We start from the raw sequence: 16577 nt of genomic DNA on the forward strand, positions 1-16577 counted from the left end.
TTCAGATATGTGTTTCCTGTAACTGTTCTCGGAAAAGAAAAATGGACCATACACCTTTTCCCATTAAACTGTACAAAACACATTAAATTTTGGAGAGTCCCTCTCATGTTCTACAATTTCATGTGGTTGTTCTGTATCCCATATTCTCACATTATGACGGTTCACCCTTCCATTTAAATGGAAAGTTGCCTCGCCACTAAACACTAACCCGGTAAGTGTGGAAGAAAACCATCATCCTCCATCTTGCCAAGAACGACATTACAGAACTCCACATGTCGTTGTTTGTCACCTTCGCGAAGAGCATGCAGTAGCCGAATTTTCTATGGTTTCATGTGTAAACGTCGACGCAACACACGACAGACGGACATCGGGGGCATGTTGAGCTGTCGAGTTGCGCGGCGAACGGATTTCTGTGGACTCCTCGTCAAACTATGGCGGATGCGTTCGAGATCTGGGAACTGCCCGGCGATTTACGTTTACCCAAACAACCTGTTTCTCGGAATTGTTTATGTCATCGTCTAATGCTCTGTGCTGTAGGAAGATCCACACCACACTTAGCACGAAAATCACTTACCCCACACTGTGCAAAACGTTGAACATAAAACGCTTTCTGTTGTCCCGACCTCAATTTTACTACAACTGAAGTGGGTCCACACTGCTGCTGCCTTGCGGGAACCGTGTAAAGCTCGAGAGTTTGTTCTTTTCAACAGTCCGTTGTTCACGCATATCTCAAATAACATAACAGTTATGATTTTTTAAATCGGATGATAACTTTGAATTATGCTGGGGTCTTTGTTGTTCCATCATCTCTTTCCTAGCATTCTATTGGTAAGTATCATTTCCTATGTTATTAGTGAGTCGGATGTCCGTATCACGACTTTATGCATCCTAGTGCCGATGCTGAATAGCTATAGAAGTATTGCGTCAGTTGATACAATCTTGTGTCTTGCACTGTTTGTGCCTTAGCACGTTAGTCTGTGGCCTCTGTATTGTACAGGTACTTCCCAGTCGCACTACGAAGATATTTATCAGACCAATACACTACTGGTGTTACTTCTTCCGTTTTGTGGTATCTATTTACTGTATGATCTTTTTCCTGAATGGTTTATGACAGTATTGCATTATTTGACGCAATTTTGTATACGAGTATACTGTATACGAGTATCTATTTACTATATATAATTTTTTACTGTCTTATAGGGCAAAGAAAATTCTGCATATATTAATATAATGTCCTTGGAAAAAATCCGCTGTAACTGGTTGTAAAATAGGTTCTCTTATAGTCCTTATTGATTGCTTCAATTTTAAAAGAATTAAAAAATCTCAGCAATCAAGATGGACAACAGAGAATCAGTTTTAAAGAAAATTCTGTTATGTTCTCGATTTTAAAGGATCAATATCGTACTGAACTGGTGCGCTCTAATGTCTACTGTCTCGGAGTCACAAAGCTATAGTTATTCGGCGAATCGTGCGATGTGTAGGCAGGGCTCTTCATTGAATTTTGCTGCAAAGTAGTGTACCAGCAACAGAAACGTATATTAATGACCTAAACAGTGTTGTAGTAAGCAAGTAAGGAACATTATTACCGTAATTAATGTATAACAATTGCACTAGCTACTTGCTGTAATATCTATAGCGTCAGTGTGCTACAGACACGTAACATATCGAAGAATCGCAAAAGGCATCATCTTTACTTCGGTAATGTAACCAGAAGCTTCACTTTAAGAAGGAGTAAATCTCTCTAAACGCAACGTGGAACAAATCAGAAATAATAACGGTTGTAAGTAGTGTCTTTCATGCGTCATTTAATTTGTAACAGCCACAAGGATAACTTAAACTCCTGTTATCAAGTGAGTGCTATCTTTTTATTAGTTGTCTATGTTACCTAGCTAGAAGGTTCTAACATTTATTCACAAGGCTAACCTCAACTCCTAAATGACTGTCATCTAATCAGAGTTACCTTTTTATTCACTGTAACTTTGTCTACATTCCCCAGCTGGAAGGTGCTAGCATTTATTTATCAGTCTTCACCCAAAAGGCTACGATTTTTTTCATAAAGTGATATTGCAAAGAGATGAGTTTTGTTTATAAATACGATTTTACAATAGATCTTGACTGCCATAAATCACCTATTTCAATAGCGAAATTCACAATTAATGAAACAAATGACCAATACATGTCTGGTAGTCGGAAGTGCGCCGCGCGGTATTAGCCGAGCGGTCCGGGCGCTGCAGTCATGGACTGTGCGGCTGGTTCCGATGGAGGTTCGAGTCCTCCCTCGGGCACGGGGGTGTGTGTTTGTCCTTAGGGTAATTTAGGTTAAGTGGTGTGTAGGCATAGGGACTGATGGCCTTAGCAGTTAAGTCCCATAAGATTTCACACACTTCTGAACATTTTTGTAGTCGGAAGTGCAATGCCAATAGACATGAAATCCACGTTCTACAAATAAGTACACAATCGTCTCCAGCAGAAATCTAATCAGCAGATAGCAAGTTACAACAAGTATAAAACAACTACCATGCCGAGAAACCGAAACAGTTCTGGCCCTATGTAAAATCGCTAAACGGATCAAAATCTTCTGTCCAGTCACAAGTTGACCAGTCTGTTGAGGCAATAGAAAATAGCTAAAGGGAAGCAGAAGTTTTATCTGTCGCGTTTTTACACAATGATTGTACAAACATAGCGTTGTTAGACTGTCGTACAGTGCAAGACGTGGTAATAGGCATCCCTAGTGTAGAGAAGCAACTGAAAAAGTGGAGAATAAATAAGTCCCCATTCGGTTTTACAAAGAGTGCCCTACGATTTGGCACCTACTTAGTTGGCATTTATCGCGAATCTCCCGCCCAGCGCAAAGTCCCAAACAATTGGAAAAAAGCGCAGGCTACTCCCACGTACAAGAATGTGCAGAATTCTTGAACGTATTCTCAGTTCGAATATAGTAAATTTCCGCCTCGTGGTCTAGGGCTTCTGCCACTGTTCGCGAGTCCTCCCTCGGGCATTGGTGTGCATGTTGCCCTTAGCGTAAGTTAGTTTAAGGGGACCACACACTGCCTATCTACCCCATGTTAATTTAGGTAAGTATTTGAGCCATTTCTGAAGAAACTATTTGATGCAAGACCTTAATATTCTTACTGTATATTACATGATGCTAATAGGGTCAACTGTACTGAAAACTACTTTATACATTTTGTAGTTTTTAAGAAATACTTTTTCAAATTTATTGACAAAAAATATTAAGTTTTTTCTGCAGAAAATATTTTTTTATGAACTTCCTAATGGGGGAATATTAATGAATGTAGTACCAGAGGTGGCTTTTTATGTTATGCAGAGTCTCTGAAAATTTCATTCATTTATCTGTGATAGTTTCTGATATAATGGGGCATATGTATTGAAAATTTTAGTTTGCGGGAAATTGACTTTAAAAACATTTTTTTGAAATTTGTTACTTACAGTTAATTAAAACTGTCCTGCTGCATATGATGACCCTTCTTTGGCCTCTAGCAGGCCTTCCAGCTTCTGTTTCACCTTCCTGGATGTTTGTCTTGCTTTCAAAAAATGGTTCAAATGGCTCTGAGCACTATGGGACTTAACATCTGTGGTCATCAGTCCCCTAGAACTTAGAACTACTTAAGCCTAACTAACCTAAGGACATCACACACATCCATGCCCGAGGCAGGATTCGAACCTGCGACCGTAGCGGTCACGCGGCTCCAGACTGAAGCGCCTAGAACCGCACTGCCACACCGGCCGGCTGTCTTGCTTTCTAGGCCATTTTAGATGCAGACCTGTCTGCATCGGCTATCCTCATTTTATTGCGATGTTGCAGCCCATTGATCATATTTTCACCAGGATTAATTCCCAGCTTTTTCAGTACCCACCACTTTCCAATATTACCACAACTGAATGTAATAACAGCATGATGAACTCCTAGTTTCATTGTATGCATGCCTTCAAATACAGGTTTAGGAAGGCGGTTCCAAACTATGCTGTTGAAACATTCGTTTGGGTTCTGTGTCTGCCCGTGCAGACATTTCCTTAGCAGGTCAGCATGATCCAAGTCTCTGAAAATACACTCCTGGAAATGGAAAAAAGAACACATTGACACCGGTGTGTCAGACCCACCATACTTGCTCCGGACACTGCGAGAGGGCTGTACAAGCAATGATCACACGCACGGCACAGCGGACACACCAGGAACCGCGGTGTTGGCCGTCGAATGGCGCTAGCTGCGCAGCATTTGTGCACCGCCGCCGTCAGTGTCAGCCAGTTTGCCGTGGCATACGGAGCTCCATCGCAGTCTTTAACACTGGTAGCATGCCGCGACAGCGTGGACGTGAACCGTATGTGCAGTTGACGGACTTTGAGCGAGGGCGTATAGTGGGCATGCGGGAGGCCGGGTGGACGTACCGCCGAATTGCTCAACACGTGGGGCGTGAGGTCTCCACAGTACATCGATGTTGTCGCCAGTGGTCGGCGGAAGGTGCACGTGCCCGTCGACCTGGGACCGGACCGCAGCGACGCACGGATGCACGCCAAGACCGTAGGATCCTACGCAGTGCCGTAGGGGACCGCACCGCCACTTCCCAGCAAATTAGGGACACTGTTGCTGCTGGGGTATCGGCGAGGACCATTCGCAACCGTCTCCATGAAGCTGGGCTACGGTCCCGCACACCGTTAGGCCGTCTTCCGCTCACGCCCCAACATCGTGCAGCCCGCCTCCAGTGGTGTCGCGACAGGCGTGAATGGAGGGACGAATGGAGACGTGTCGTCTTCAGCGATGAGAGTCGCTTCTGCCTTGGTGCCAATGATGGTCGTATGCGTGTTTGGCGCCGTGCAGGTGAGCGCCACAATCAGGACTGCATACGACCGAGGCACACAGGGCCAACACCCGGCATCATGGTGTGGGGAGCGATCTCCTACACTGGCCGTACACCACTGGTGATCGTCGAGGGGACACTGAATAGTGCACGGTACATCCAAACCGTCATCGACCCATCGTTCTACCATTCCTAGACCGGCAAGGGAACTTGCTGTTCCAACAGGACAATGCACGTCCGCATGTATCCCGTGCCATCCAACGTGCTCTAGAAGGTGTAAGTCAACTACCCTGGCCAGCAAGATCTCCGGATCTGTCCCCCATTGAGCATGTTTGGGACTGGATGAAGCGTCGTCTCACGCGGTCTGCACGTCCAGCACGAACGCTGGTCCAACTGAGGCGCCAGGTGGAAATGGCATGGCAAGCCGTTCCACAGGACTACATCCAGCATCTCTACGATCGTCTTCATGGGAGAATAGCAGCCTGCATTGCTGCGAAAGGTGGATATACACTGTACTAGTGCCGACATTGTGCATGCTCTGTTGCCTGTGTCTATGTGCCTGTGGTTCTGTCAGTGTGATCATGTGATGTATCTGACCCCAGGAATGTGTCAATAAAGTTTCCCCTTCCTGGGACAATGAATTCACGGTGTTCTTATTTCAATTTCCAGGAGTGTATGTTTAATTGCTGTAATAACAGCAGCAGGAATAGAATGCTGGTGAGAATAAGATTCTCCCGTTGCCTGAGCCATATTGTATTTGCACCACGAATTTTCTCCTGATGGACACAATCCATTACATGGCTTATCTTCAGTAGAGGACTTATGGAAGAATATGGCCCAAACATCTCTCTTCATTGCCTCCAGATTTTCTTTATTTCTCCTAATTGCCTGCCCATAGTATACCTGCAAGTTTTCTACCGGCCGCGGTGGTCTAGCGGTTCTAGGCGCTCAGTCCGGAACCGCGCGACTGGTACGGTCGCAGGTTCGAATCCTGCCTCGGGCATGGATGTGTGTGATGTCCTTAGGTTAGTTAGGTTTAAGTAGTCCTAAGTTGTAGGGGACTGATGACCATAGATGTTAAGTCCCATAGTGCTCAGAGCCATTTGAACCATTTTTTGCAAGTTTTCTATTTCAGTTTTAGTTAACCGACCCTGTCCGGGCAACAATTTTCCATCTTCTAATTTTTTTCCTCTCATATCAACAGTTAGTTTTCTCAGCCTTGTTCCCAAACGTTTTTGAACATGGCCTACACATTCTATTTTGCTAATAATGTCATCTCCATATGGCTTGTAGTTAACAGTGGGTGGGTTGACAGTGGGTGACAGAAAAGTGGGCGTGGCACACAAACACACGTGGTAGGAAAATGCTCTTTAAATGCTCGAAAAAAATGTTTTTCAGCAAAATCCTTTTCAGAGTACTTAAATAAAACCTTAATGTACCGAAATATACGAAAACCGAAAATCGATTTTTTTCGACCTGAACCACGGTGTGGTCCCCTAATTAGTTTGCATTTATGGCGAATCTCCTGCCCAGCGCAAAGTCCCAAGCAAATGGAAACAAAAGCGCGGGTTACTCCCGCGTATTAGAATGTGCAGAATTCTTGATCGTATTCTCAGTTCGAATATAACAAATTTCCGCCGCGATGCCTAGGGCATCTTGCCACGGTTCGCGCGGCTTCCCCCGTCCGAGGTTCGAGTCCTCCCTCGGGCATGTGTGTGTATGTTGCCCTTAGCGTAAGTTAGTTTAAGTTAGATTAAGTAGTGTGTAAGCCTAGGGTCCGATAACCCCAGCAGTTTTGTTCCACAGGAACTTAACGCAAACTTCCAATAAATATCCTTTAATCAGAAAAGCTTCTGTCCACAAATCAGCATGGATTTAGAAAGCATTATTCGTGCGACGCTGAGCTTTCTTTTTTCTCACATGAGATCCTGTGAACAATACATGGAGGGCAACAGGCGGGCTCCATATTCCAACATTTCCGGAAATCGTTTGACACGGTGCCGCACTGTAGATTGTTGACGAAGGTACGATGTAATGGTCGCCTAGTCGTAGATATTGATAATTGCTATAATCGCACTATTTCACTCCAATTTACGGAACTTGTTAGCACTTGATGTTAGGTTGGCGCCATTAAAATGCATTGTAGTAATCGCTGCTGCTTGCTGGATCGCTGCTGTGTCTCGATGCTGATGCTGGCTCTAAATCTGGTTGTCTAGGGTAAAAACATGAGGTCCCGTGTTTTTTATGTGCTTTTGATGATAAAGAACGAGCGAAACCAACACATATGTAAACATCAAATATTTATTACTCTGGTGGCCATCTTAATTCCACTGTCCACCAAAGACCACAACACAACACAAAGTAGTACTTCCTTTACATGTTCTTTGCATTGTTTATCCATCTCAAACAATAACACAGAAACACACTTGACCAAAGTGACATTCCGACTGCCTCCCGACCCTTCTTGCTGCTTGTATTTATAACATTGTCAAAGAACTACTAAAAAGAGATATAGTTTATAAGTCACATGTACATCTGTTATCATAATTTGTGCAGAAAAGTTATTAATTTGCAACGAGTGACATAATTTAACATGTTATTAAAATGACAGACAGTTGTTCACTTGACAGAATAATTCTCTGTTACAAAAAGGCCGTTTTTTAGAAGTTTGTCAATTGACTTCTCTAATTTGCATAAATAAGTAAGTAACATGAATTATGAAGAATTACATTGGTTTTCGTCTAAAATAGGATTGATTACGTGAATACTGAGTGAAAACGCTCCTAGTGAACAAATAGGTTTCACTGGGTGATTTTTATTTAAGGAGATCCAAAATACCTAAGTTGGCCACTATTTTTCGTACTTCATATTAATTATTTAAGATGAACTTAGTGTTTTTACATGATGACATTTGCTGTATCAGTGATCAAGTGATATTAACTTTTGTGTGGGTCAGTTATTCAGTATAATTTAATGGGTTGACTGTTTATGGAGACATGTTATGCAATCATTGTTAACATACACAATAACTTTTCTATAATCATAAATACTCATTAAACTGGTTGAATTTGGAGGGTATCGCATACTTCATTAAAGTAAAGCCTTTAATATGTTCCGTTACAACGACCATACGAAATAACTTCCCAGGCTCAAAGACTTCTTAAGTAACAGAATGTTCTCGACGGCGAGTGTTCATCGTAGACAAGGGTATCGTTAGGAGTGCCCCAGGGAAGTGTGATTAGCATCATTAGTGTTCTGCCTAAAGGCAGGTTTTCACATGGTAGTTCTCCAGGCTGTCCGGTCTTCTGCCGTCCTCTTCAGGTCTGCATAATTTCCTCTTCCCTTTATGTCGTATGTCATCTTGTATCTCCTTCTTCCTCTCAGTCTTCACCCACAAACCAATCCTTCCAAAGCATCTGCTAGCAAGCACTCTCTTCACAATGAATGTCCCAAACAGATCCTTTTCCTTTCTCTTACAACCTTCAGCAGACATCTTCTCTCACCAACCCTTTCCAATACTCTTTCATTACTCACTCTTTCCATCGAGCTTATTCTCTCCATTCTCCTCCACATCGACATCTCAAATGCTTCTAACCATTTTCCATCCTCTTGTCCCAGCGTCCATGTTTCTGCCCCATAAAGTGCCACACTCCAGACGAAAACATTAGTGTCCAGGTCCGGTGTGCCGGCCAGCCTGTGGATGGTTTTTAAGGAGGTTTTCCATCTGCCTCGGCGAATGCGGGCTGGTTCCCCTTATCCCGCTTCAGTTACACTATGTCGGAGATTGCTGTGCAAACACTTTCTCCATGTACGCGTACACCATAATTACTCTACCATGCAAACATTGAGGTCACACTCGTCTGGTGTGAGTGGTGTGAGACGTTCCTACGGGGAGGGGGTGGGGGGGAGGGAGGGTCCACTGGGGGCCGAATCGCACAATAACCCTGGGTTCGGTGTGGGGTGGCGATGGGGTGAGTGGACTGCTGTAGCATGTTGTTACAGACAACACTGTGCTGTTGTGTACCACTACGGGCTACGGCGGGGACGAAGCCTCTCCGTCGTTTCTAGGTCCCCAGTTCCATACAATACAACGCAAAAGGTCCTCTAGCCGGTTACATATATGGGAAGATACAGAGTGTTTCAAAAATGACCGGTATATTTGAAACGGCAATAAAAACTAAACGAGCAGCGATAGAAATACACCGTTTGTTGCAATATGCTTGGGACAACAGTACATTTTCAGGCGGACAAACTTTCGAAATTACAGTAGTTACAATTTTCAACAACAGATGGCGCTGCAAGTGATGTGAAAGATATAGAAGACAACGCAGTCTGTGGGTGCGCCATTCTGTACGTCGTCTTTCTGCTGTAAGCATGTGCTGTTCACAACGTGCAAGTGTGCTGTAGACAACATGGTTTATTCCTTTGAACAGAGGATTTTTCTGGTGTTGGAATTCCACCGCCTAGAACACAGTGTTGTTGCAACAAGACGAAGTTTTCAACGGAGGTTTAATGTAACCAAAGGACCGAAAAGCGATACAATAAAGGATCTGTTTGAAAAATTTCAACGGACTGGGAACGTGACGGATGAACGTGCTGGAAAGGTAGGGCGACCGCGTATGGCAACCACAGAGGGCAACGCACAGCTAGTGCAGCAGGTGATCCAACAGCGGCCTCGGGTTTCCGTTCGCCGTGTTGCAGCTGCGGTCCAAATGACGCCAACGTCCACGTATCGTCTCATGCGCCAGAGTTTACACCTCTATCCATACAAAATTCAATCGCGGCAACCCCTCAGCGCCGCTAACATTGCTGCACGAGAGACATTCGCTAACGATATAGTGCACAGGATTGATGACGGCGATATGCACGTGGGCAGCATTTGGTTTACTGACGAAGCTTATTTTTACCTGGACGGCTTCGTCAATAAACAGAACTGGCGCATATGGGGAACCGAAAATCCCCATGTTGCAGTCTCATCGTCCCTGCATCCTCAAAAAGTACTGGTCTGGGCCGCCATTTCTTCCAAAGGAATCATTGGCCCATTTTTCAGATCCGAAACGATTACTGCATCACGCTATCTGGACATTCTTCGTGAATTTGTGGCGGTACAAATTGCCTTAGACGACACTGCGAACACCTCGTGGTTTATGCAAGATGGTGCCCGGCCACATCGCACGGCCGACGTCTTTAATTTCCTGAATGAATATTTCGATGATCGTGTGATTGCTTTGGGCTATCCGAAACATACAGGAGGCGGCGTGGATTGGCCTCCCTATTCGCCAGACATGAACCCCTGTGACTTCTTTCTGTGGGGACACTTGAAAGACCAGGTGTACCGCCAGAATCCAGAAACAATTGAACAGCTGAAGCAGTACATCTCATCTGCATGTGAAGCCATTCCGCCAGACACGTTGTCAAAGGTTTCGGGTAATTTCATTCAGAGACTACGCCATATTATTGCTACGCATGGTGGATATGTGGAAAATATCGTACTATAGAGTTTCCCAGACCGCAGCGCCATCTGTTGTTGAAAATTGTAACTACTGTAATTTCGAAAGTTTGTCTGCCTGAAAATGTACTGTTGTCCCAAGCATATTGCAGCAAACGGTGTATTTCTATCGCTGCTCGTTTAGTTTTTATTGCCGTTTCAAATATACCGGTCATTTTTGAAACACCCTGTATATTGTATGTTCCGACGTTCGTCGACAATCCGCACTGGGACACTGTGTCAAACGCTTTCTGGAAATCTAGGAATATCGAACCTCCCTGTTGCTCTCCATCCATGTTTTGTAGCGTATCATGGAAGAAAAGGCCAAGCTGAGTTTCACAGGAGCGAAACTTTTTAAATCCGTGCTGTGAACAGAAGCTTTTCTATATCAAGGAAATTTATTATATTCGAACTCAGAATGTGTTCAAGATTTCTGCAACAAACCGATGCTAAGGGTATTGGTCTTTAATTTTGTGGGTCAGTTACTTTACCTTTCTTATATACAGGAGTCTTCTGCGCGTTATTCCTTTCGGTTTGGGACTTAGCGCTGGGGGATAGATTCGCGGTAAGAGCGAGATAAGTAAAGGGCAAATGCCGCAGTGTACCGTCTATATAACTCAATTGGGATTCCATCTGGAACTGGAGGCTTACTTGTTTTTAACTCTTTCAGTTGCTTCTCTACGCCAGGGATGCCACTTCCTTTGTACTCCGTTCGGGAGTATGTTCGACTGCCTAACGACGGTATGTTTGTTCGATACTTCTACGTGAATTATTTCTTAAAAGTGAAATTTAAAACTTCAGCTTTTCTTCTGCTGTCTTCAATTCCCCCTAAACTAGCCGAAATGTGACTGGATAGCTGCGTTCGACTCATTTAGTGATTTTACGTGTGACCAAAATTTTTTTCCGGTTTTCGGCAAGATCTTTCGCTAAGGAATGACGGTGGAAGTTGTATACATCGCGCACTGTTTTGTTTACGGACAACGAATTTCTGATAACTTTCGCCTGTCAACATTTGCGCGTTGTTTTTTGAACCGAGAGTGCAAAAATTTCTGTTTCCTCAGCATTTTCCGAATTTGATTATTAAATGGTTCAAATGGCTCTGAGCACTATGGGACTTAACATCTGAGGTCATCAGTCCCCGAGAACTTAGAACTACTTAAACCTAACTTACCTAAGGACATCACACACATCCATGCCCGAGGCAGGATTCGAACCTGCGACCGTAGTGGTCGCGCGGTTCCAGACTGAAGCGCCTAGAACCGCTCAGCCACACCGGCCGGCGATTATTAAACCATGGAGGGTCTTTCCATCCTTAATCCACTTACTTGGCACATACCTCTCCAGAGCGCGATTTACAACCAGTTTGTTCTTTGCCCATAATCCCCTTTTGCCCGTTATGCTGGACCTAATTGATGTCCATTCATTGTCTAAGTGGAATGATAACAGTTGCTTATCTGTTTTTTTCTGGCATAAACGCTCCCATGGCCTTCTTGATAGATTTATTAACTTTAGTAAAAATCGCCTTCCACGTACGAGGTCTATTCGAAAAAATTCCAGAACATTCGTAATTTCGCACCAATGGTGGGTTGGAGCGAAATACGGTTGGCATCCCTGCACACGCCTGCGTTTAATGTTTAACAGTCGGAAGTTTCACTGCGGTGTGTCTGTTAATTATTGTTCAGTGCTGTATTAAGTAGAACGTTGTGTCGCGCAGTTTGCAAATTTCGAGATGGAAGAGTTAGAGAAGCAACGCGTCTGCATTAAATTTTCCATGAAATCCAAGAAACCCTTTACATAGACACACCAAATGATGACCGAGCAAGGTGGCCCAGCTGTTAACACACTGGACTCGCATTCGGGAGGACAACGGTTCAGACCCGCGTCCGCCCATCCTGAGTTAGGTTTCCCGTGATTTCCCGAAATCGCTTCAGGCAGATGCCGGGATGGTTCCTTTGACAGAGCACGGCCGATTTCCTTCTCCACCGTTCCCTAATCCAATGGGATTGATGACCTCGCTGTTTGGTCCCCTCCCCCTAAATTAACGAACCAATCAACCAACCAACCAACGAAATGATACAGAGAGCCTACGATGATGTGTGCTTCAGCGGTACTCGGTATTACAAAACGTTCACAAGGTTTAAAAATGGCCAGACGGAAGTTAAAAATGACCCTCGTTCGGGACGCCCTTCGACGTCTACCGATGACGCTCATGACAGGAAAAGTCAACGAAATTGAGCGTACCAATCGAAGATTGGCTGTCCGAGGGATTGAAGAGGAATGTAACATATCAGTTGGGCCATTTCATGAAATCCTGGCACATCATCTTGGAATGCCGCCAAGTTCGTCCCACGACTCATGAGTCAAGACCAGAAAGACCTTCGCGTCGCAGTCTGTGAAGAGCTTTTGGATTTCGCAAAAGAGAATAAGATGTTCCTAAGTGAGTCAGAACTGGTGATGAGCCATGATGTTGAAACCAAGGTTCAGTCTTCACAATGATTCCAGAAAGGTTCTCCAAGATCAAAAAAAGCTCGCCAGATCAGGTCAAACGTCAAAGCCATGTTAATAATTTTCTTTGACTTTGAAGGATTAGTTCATCATGAAACGAAAGTTTTTCGTTTCGAACATATAACATTACTCTGTACTCTTCTGGCGTACAAAATTGGAATGTAGTTGTAAATGTATAATCGTAAACACAGAAATTCTTTGAATCTTATTGTATTTTAACAAACATGATTTAATTAGTTTTCTGCATTCTTTGGAACATTTCAAAACCCTGAATAAAACTGTGTCATAGAAACATTGATCAAGGATGCCAAAGTGGCATCCATGATCATTAGCATCCCTGCGTGTCCTTTTATCACATAATAAAGAGGGAAAGACTTCATACCGTATGTTACTGTTCGGGTATGAAAGTGTCCGATTATTAGAAATGTGTGGCTCATGAGAAGCTGGTCGACCATTCTACCCCGTTCTTGTTAACTTCCTACAGTCATTGTTCAAGCTGGACTGCTGGTAGCATTTTGGAGGCCACGAATCATTCCTTGCGCTGGCTTTATGAGATTTTTTACAACCACACTCTGCAATGCTAGACGCTCGCTGTCCGGGGTAGCCGCGCGGTCTCGGGCGTCTTGTCACGGTTCGCGCGGCTCCCTCCGTCGGAGGTTCGAGTCCTCCCTCGCGCATGGGTGTGTGGGTGTGTGTTGTCCTTAGCGTAAGTTAGGTTAGGTTAATTAGTGTGTAAGCCTGGGGACCGATGACCTCAGCAGTTTGGTCCCAAATTTCCCTATTGTCCGTCGGTATATGAGGACTGCCTGGTCTTGGTTCAGCTGTCATTGTTGCTTCATGTTTCCACTTCAGAAGCACGTCAACAAGAGTCGACTTGGCCAGCTTTATGACTGAAATCTCCCTAACGAATTTGTTACTCAGGTGACATTTAGTGACCAGTCCACGTTACAAGTCGCTGACCTCTCCTGACCACCATGTTTGGCTGTCACTGCTTCTCTACTGACAGCACAACACTCTTCGTTTCCTTTTGAAGGCTGTCCACATACCGTTGATCAGTGTATATTATAAGTAGTAAAAGCTCTATAACACACTACTGGCCATTAAAATTGCTACACCAAGAAGAAATGCAGAAGATAAACGGGTATTCATTGGACAAAAATATTATACTAGTACTGACATGTAATTACATTTTCACGCAGTTTGGGTGACAGATCTGGAGAATGTGCTGGCCAGCGCAGCAGTCGAACATTTTCTGTATCCAGAAATGCCCGTACAGGACCTGCAACATGCGGCCGTGCATTGTCCTGCTGAAATGTAGGGTTTCGCAGGGATCGAATGAAGGGTAGAGCCACGGGTAGTAACACATCTGAAATGTAACGTCCACTGTTCAAAGTGCCGTCAGTGCGGACAAGAGGTGACCGAGACGTGTAACCAATGGCACCCCATACCATCATGCCGGGTGATATGCCAGTATCGCGATGACGAATACACGCTTCCAATGTGCGTTCACCACGATGCCGCCAAACACGGATGCGACCATCATGAAGCTGTAAACAGAACCTAGATTCATCCCAAAAAATGTCGTTGTGCCATTCGTGCACCCAGGTTCGTCGTTGAGTACACCATCGCAGGTGCTCCTGTCTGCAATGCAGCCAGCGTCAAGGGTAACCGCAGCCGTGGTCTCCGAGCTGATAGTCCATGCTGCTTCAAACGTCGTCGAACTGTTCGTGCAGATGGTTGTTGTCTTGCAAACGTCCCCATCTGTTGACTCAGGGATCGAGACATGGCTGCACGATCCGTTACAGCCATGCGGATAAGATGCCTGTCATCTCGACTAATAGTGATACGAGGCCGTTGGGATCCAGTACGGCGTTCCGTATTACCCTCCTGAACCCACCGATTCCATATTCTGCTAACAGTCATTGGATCTCGCTTGACCAACGCGAGCAGCAATGTCGCGATACGATAAACCGCAATCGCGATAGGCTAAAATCCGACCTTTATCAAAGTCGGAAACGTGATGGTACGCGTTTCTCCTCCTTACACAAGGCATCACAACAACGTTTCACCAGGCAACGCCGGTCAACTGCTGTTTGTGTATGAGAAATCGGTTGGAAACTTTCCTCATGTCAGCACGTTGTAGGTGTCGCCAACGGCGCCAACCTTGTGTGAATGAACTGAAAACCTAATCATTTGCATATCACAGCATCTTCTTCCTGTCGGTTAAATTTCGCGTCTGTAGCACGTCATCTTCGTGGTGTAGGAATTTTAATGGCCAGTAGTGTACATTCTCCGGGTAATCCCAAAGTATCTTTCATCTGTCGATTTTGCCCCGTTTTAAGAACGTCTTAAGATCTATCTGCTAGGATACTCTGAATTAAAATACAAATCTGGTCCGATTCTCGGTAATTCGTCTTCTTGTTTACCAACTATATATCACCTCTCGTGACATATAGCGGTTGGCTGGTTGTTTGATTTGTGGAAGGAGACCAAACACCAAGGTCATTGGTCCCATCGGATTATGGAAGGGTGGGGAGGAAGGTGGCCGTGGCGTTTCAAAGGAACCATCCCGATGTTTGTCTTAAGTGATTTAAGGAAATCACCGAAACCTCAATCAGGATGATTGGGCGCTGGATTGAACACTCATCCTCCCGAATGCGAGTTCAGTGTGCTATGCTAACTACTGCACCACCTCGCTCGATGAAGCTAGTAGTTAATTGTGCATAACATAGGGCTGTCCAAATACCGTTGATGAGTGTATATTGTAAGTGGTAACGGCTCTATAACACATTCTCCGGGTAATCCCAAAGTTCCTTTCGTCTGTCGATTTTCCCAGTTTCAAGAACGTCTTAAGATCTATCTGCTAGGATATCCTGAATTCAAATACAAATCTGGTCCGATTCTCCGTAATTCGCCTTCTTCACTACCAAACGACAGGGCAGGGCAGAAATGTACGAATGTCAACAGGTCATCACTCTGACTGCCTAGACGAGATTGAGGGGGTTCTCCGCAGAATCAGTGAGGAAAGCAACATGCTGAAAACATTAACTACAAGTAGGGACATTTGTCAAGACATCAAGGCACAATTTCCATGGTACTTGAGGTAGCCTGAGATGGATTGGCACAGGAGAAGACATTGTGGAGTATCCCACCAAACCAGACATATCTCAGGAAAAAAATACCTTTAATGAGAAAGCCGGTATACTCGCCACAGACAGTGGAGATCGTGACGAAAGAGCGCCTGCAGTCCGGATGAAGCGGATAAACGTGCTGAACTTCGGCATACGTTCCCCAACTGGCGAATCGCTGGCAGTGTTAATCTACCGGCCAGGAGCAAACGCCAGCTGCTGATCGTCAGCGATAAGCCGCTAGCGAGCCGGCAGTGATAAGACAACTTGGCACAGTGCATCGTCGCACCGAACCATTGACACAGCATGTAGCGACACCGTGAACTGCAAGTCTTGAAAGGTCATCGTACTCCATGCTCTCCCGCTTTTGCATCACGATGTGGTGTCCGTAATTAAAGTTCCAGTTTCAAAATGCTGTAGAAAGAGAACTGCTGCTCAGAATGAATGACGTCAACTTTGAGCAGCATATTACTGACTCAGGGTAAACGCCATGGAAAAAAAAAAAAAACTTTGACCAATAGGCGGCTCTGTTAGCGTCAGAATATGCACACTATCAAATGCAGAGCACACTGCCATACTGCAGTTTGCGTCCGAGACGCCCAACATGATAGTCTTCATGAAGGATCGCGCGCTGCTGGT

At 44.7% G+C, this 16577-nt stretch overlaps 1 protein-coding gene across 1 annotated transcript in view; it reads right to left on the reverse strand.

The window, feature by feature from the left end:
- The window catches only part of LOC126241430 (scoloptoxin SSD14-like), a 127320-nt gene extending 111204 nt beyond the window's left edge, over positions 1 to 16116 (reverse strand). The window contains exon 1 of the mRNA XM_049948005.1: positions 15993 to 16116. The gene's annotated coding sequence lies outside the window, so the exon portion shown is untranslated. The remainder of the gene's footprint in view (positions 1 to 15992) is intronic.
- Between the last annotated feature and the right edge of the window lie 461 nt (positions 16117 to 16577).

Source organism: Schistocerca nitens, chromosome 1 (genome assembly GCF_023898315.1).
Source record: "Schistocerca nitens isolate TAMUIC-IGC-003100 chromosome 1, iqSchNite1.1, whole genome shotgun sequence".
Taxonomy (NCBI): Eukaryota; Metazoa; Arthropoda; class Insecta; order Orthoptera; family Acrididae; genus Schistocerca; species Schistocerca nitens.